This window comes from Neovison vison, chromosome 2 (genome assembly GCF_020171115.1).
Source record: "Neovison vison isolate M4711 chromosome 2, ASM_NN_V1, whole genome shotgun sequence".
In the NCBI taxonomy this organism is placed as follows: domain Eukaryota; kingdom Metazoa; phylum Chordata; class Mammalia; order Carnivora; family Mustelidae; genus Neogale; species Neogale vison.
Window position 1 is genome coordinate 151938020 of NC_058092.1, and position 5129 is coordinate 151943148.

The window sequence follows — 5129 nt, forward strand, 5'->3', positions numbered from 1 at the left end:
CAGAGAGAGGAGGAAGCAGGCTCCCTGCTGAGCAGAAAGCCCGATGCGGGGCTCGATCCCAGGACCCTGAGATCATGACCTGAGCCGAAGCTAGAGGCCTAAACCACTGAGCCCATTCAGGCGGCCCAAGTACTTTCATTTTAATATAACTATGTCCTATACAATTTTTAGGATATACGTACGCTAAAACAGTATTCCCTTGTTTATTTAAAATTCAGATTTAACTCTGGATCTCGTGAAGCTTGCGTCTGGTCTAACGCCAAAGAAGCCTCTGTTTGCAGAGGCCAGGACTCGATGCCACTTTGCTCATGGGCTCTGCGGGCTCCCCCTGTTCTTCCTGAAGGCTCCACCCTTGCCACTCAAGCTTTCAAACTGGCCACTTCGGCAAAATCTAACCAGCCGTGTTTTGTCTGGCTGACGTGATGTTGATTAAAAAAAAAAAAAAAAAAAGATTTATTTATTTATTTGAGGTGGGTGGGGGTTGGCGGGCAGAGCACGGGAGACAATCTCAAGAAGACTTGCCAGTGAGCGTGGAGCCCAGCGTGGGGCTCGACCTCATGACCCTGAGGTCACGACCTGAGCCGAAATCAAGAGTCAGAGCGTTAACCAACGGAGCCACCCAGGTGCCCTGGGCATGATGCCGATTTTTAAAAAACCGGTCAATTTTTGAAAACTAGGAGTTTCTACATGCTCATCTAAATGACATCCTTTTAAAATTGTGTTTTAATTCCCGCGTAGTTAACAGTCAGTGTTGGTTTCAGGTGTACAGTGTAGTGATGCAATAGTTCCGTAACACCCTGTGCTTGTCGTTAAGTGCGACTCCTTAATCCCCACCACCCGTGTTGCCCACCCCTCTGCCTGCATCCCCTCCAGTAACCGTCCGTTTGTTTTCTATAGTTAAGAGTCTGTTTCTTGGTTTGACTCTCTCTTTTTTCCCCGTTTCTTGTTTGTTTTGTTTCTTAAATTTCACATATGAGCGAAATCATATGGTATTTGTCTTTCTCAGACTGATTCGCTTAGCATGATACTCTCTAGCTCCATCCATGTTGTTGCAAATGACAAGATTTCATTCTTTTTATGGCTGAGTAATGCTCTGTTGTATGTACACACCACATCTCCTACCCATTTGTCTGTTGATGGACGCTCGGGCTGCTTCCTTAACTTGGCTATTGTAAATAATGCTGCTGAAAGCTCAGGGGTGCATGTATCCCTGAATTTGTGTTTTTGTTTTTTTTGGTAAATACCTAGTAGTGTGATTACTGGATTGTAGGGTATTTCCATATTTAACTTTTAAAAAATTATTTATTTAAACAAAAGATTTGTAAAGTAATCTCTACACCCAATGTGGGGCTCAAACTCACAACACTGAGATCAGGAGTCGCATGTTCTACCCACTGATCCAGCCAGGTGCCCACCCCCACCAACTTTTTTTTTTAAGACAGGCGCCCCCTTGGGGTGCTTGGTTGGCTCATTCGGTTAAGTGTCCAACTCTTAATTTTGGCTCAGGTCATGATCTCAGAGTCATGAGATTGAGGTCTGTCTAGGATTATGGGCTGAGTGTGGAGCCTGCTCAAGATTCTCTGTCTCCCTAGGGATGCCTGGGTGGCTCAGTGGGTTAAAGCCTCTGCCATCGGCTAGGGTCGTGATCCCAGGGTCCTGGGATGGAGCCCCGCATGGGCTCTCTGCTCAGCGGGGAGCCTGCTTCCTCCTCTCTCTCTGCCTGCCTCCCTGCCTGCTTGCAATCTCTGTCAAATAAATAAATAAATAAATCTTAAAAAAAAAAAAAGATTCTCTGCCTCCCTTTACCCCATTACCCCACCCCCACTTGCACATGCTCTCTCTTAAATAAATAAATAAATAAAATTAAAGGGGTGCCTGGGTGGCTCAGTGGATTAAGCTGCTGCCTTTCTCTCAGGTCATGATCTCAGGATCCTGGGATCGAGCCCCGCATCGGGCTCCCTGCTCAGCAGAGAGCCTGCTTCTCCCTTTCCCTCTCCCTTTGCCTACTTGTGATCTCTCTCTCTCTCTGTCAGATAAATAAATAAAATCTTTAAAAAATTAAAGACAATCACCCCCTATTTTTAACTTTCTGAGGAAACTCTGTACACTTTTTACAGTGGCTACACATCCTTGCCAATCCTTGCCGTATTTTGTGTTGTTGATTTCAGCCATTCTGACACGTGTGAGGTGGCATCTCCCGTGGTTTTGATTTGGAGCTCCCTGGTGATCAGTGATGTTGAGCACCTTTTCCTGTGTCTGTTGGCCATCGGGATGTCTTCTTTGAACAAATGTCTGTTCATTTGTTTGACCATTTTTAATTGGATGATTTGTTTCCTAGATATTGTGTTGTTCTTCATATATTTTGGATACTAATCCTTTATTGAATATGTCATTTGCAGATATCTTATCCCATTCAGTAGGTTGCCTTTTAGTTTCGTTGATTGTTTCCTTCAATGTGCAGAAGCTGTTTATTTTGACATAGTCCCAATAGCTTATTTTTGCTTGTATTTCCCTTGCCTCAGGAGACACACCTAGAAAAATGTTGCTATGGCCAGTGTCAGAGAATTTACTGCCTGTGCTGTCTTCTAGGACTTTCATGGTTTCAGGTTTTTAGGTCTTTCATCCATTTTATTTTTTATGTATGGTATAAAAATAATCAGTTTTCCAAACACCCGTTGTTGAAGAGACTTTTTCCCATTGGATATTCTTTCCTGTTTTGTCAGAGGTTAATTGACTATATAATCGTGGGTTTATTTCTGGGTTTTTGTGTCTACTTTTGTGTCAGTACCATACTATTTTGATTCCCACGGCTTTGTAATGTAACTTGAAGTCTGGAATTGTGATGCCTCCAGTTTCGGTTTTCTTTTTCAAAACTGCTTTGGCAAATTCAGAGTCTTTAAAAATATGGAATGTTTCATGAATTTGCATGTCATCCTTGGGCAGGGGCCAAGCTAATCTCTGTATCATTCCAATTTTAGTGTATATGCTGCTGAAGTGAGCACTAAATTTCTGACTTTTTTAAAATTTCAAGTTTTTATTTAAGTTCAAATTAGTTAACATATATGGCAAAATTGGTTTCAGGTGTAGAATTCAGTAATTCATCGCTAACATATAATATCCAGCAGCACTCATCACAGGTGCCCTCCTTGACACCCATCACCCATTTAACCCATCCCGCATCCCCCCAAAATCAAATCTGCCATCTTGAGCGCCCAAGACCACACGGCAGCAGTCATCTGCAGCCAAGTCCTGGCATCCCTCTTAGACAGGGCATGCACTGGCCAGTTTGCCCCACTCCCATCCCCATCCCTCCGTGTGGTTGCCTCCTGCCCACCTATTCACTTCTATCTGTCTAGCCCCAACAGGCATTGAGGGTTTTTGTTTTTTTTTGTTTGTTTTTAAAGATTTTATTTATTTATTTATTTATTTGCCAGAGAGAGAGAGAGAGAGAGATCATAAGTAGGCAGAGAGGCAGGCCGAGTGCGGGGGGAGGGAAGCAGGCTCCCCACTGAGCAGAGAGCCCGATGCGGGGCTCAATTCCAGGACCCTGAGATCATGACCTGAGCCAAAGGCAGAGGCTTTAACCCACTGAGCCACCCAGGCGCCCAGGCATTGACTTTTTGACTCCTGATCTATACTATGTGCCAAAAAGTCTACTTCTTCCAGTGACAACAAAAATACCAAGCGTTTTCATTGGACTGCCTCCACCCATTTCTCCCATTTTATCCCATCTCCCTTCCTGTCCCCTCCTTCAGTGCTCGTGGTGACCATGCACTGGCTGTTGGTTGTCCCCTCCTCCTAAGCAATGCCAGCCTGACCCCAGAAGGCCTGGCCACGGGCATGGCTCCCTTCGAGATGGCCCTACGAAGCCCTCCCGACTCTCTGAATCCCTCTGTCACACACAGAATCACACGGCCGCTTAGTTGAATTTCTTCATTGTATACAGATTAAGAAATGGAAAATGTGACACTCAAGAATCACATGCAATGAAAACTGTGTAAAACTGTGACTAGAACTCAGGCAACAGGGACGTGGGAATTTCTCACCAAACCACGTGCTGTGTGTGAGGATCTTGCCTCAGTGCCTCTCACATCTCCACTGCAGGGCATCGTGCCATATGCGAGAAGAGCTCTCGGACTGATTGATTGATTACTCACTCGGCACTCCTGGCAAAGCAGTCCTCACTCTGCTGAACAAATATCTTTACGCATTGCAGTCTCTAGAGCTGAGATGAGGGGGAGCTCACTGTGATCTTCAAGTCATTCAGCAATGTCTTGGAACCACTGGACATGATACAAGGATCCAGGAAAAATGGCCCCTGTTGGCACGTGGAAAGGAAGGGGGAGAAAGCAGGAACTCCGAGCCACTGTGCTAAGAATCTTTATTTTATTTTTTACTCCCTGCAGTCAAATTTTGCTCAGTGCCTGTTTTAATAAATAAAGTTTTATTGGAACACAATCAGACATTCATGCTACAATGGCAGGGTCGAGTGCTTGCAGCAGAAGCTGTAGGGTCTGCTGATCCTAAAATATTTACTGTCTGGCTCTTTATAGAAGAAATTTCCTGAACCTTGATGTCAACCATTCATCAGCCCTCAAGGGTGAGTATCACTATCCTCGCTTAACCTCAGGGGCACTGGTGCTCAGAAAGGCTAGTGTTGCTTGTTCATCCCGCTGCCCAAAGCGTGGTGGGAAGGAACTCAGGTGTTTGATTCCCAAACCCATCGTCATTTGACCAGATGCCCACAGGATAAAGTCCAAATGTCCAGACAGGGGTCAGACCCACTTGTCCAACTTCTCTCTCCCGTGTACACATCAGGAGAGCAACTTTGAGCTCCGTGGGGGCTTCCAACCACGCCGTGCCACGGTCTGCATCTGCATCTTCGTAAGCTACCCTTCCTTTTCACCAAACCCCTGACTTCTTTCTCTGTCAGTGAAATCCTATCATGACGCATCGCAAATCTTCCCACCTCCATGGAATCTGCTCTTTGTCAGGCAGTTAATGAGAACAAGAGCCAACATTACTAGTATGTTCTTTGAGCTGTGGACTAGGCCAGCCGCTCTGCTCTGTGTTCTAGGTGATGACTGTATGACAACTCTGTGAGGTAGGCACTGGTAGTGTCACTGTCT

The 5129-nt window shown here is 45.3% G+C and overlaps 1 non-coding gene across 1 annotated transcript; it reads right to left on the reverse strand.

The window, feature by feature from the left end:
• Window positions 1–2898: 2898 nt before the first annotated feature.
• LOC122901509 lies at window positions 2899–3002 on the reverse strand. Its single transcript, XR_006383523.1, has one exon. It is a non-coding gene; the product is annotated as a U6 spliceosomal RNA (small nuclear RNA).
• Between the last annotated feature and the right edge of the window lie 2127 nt (window positions 3003–5129).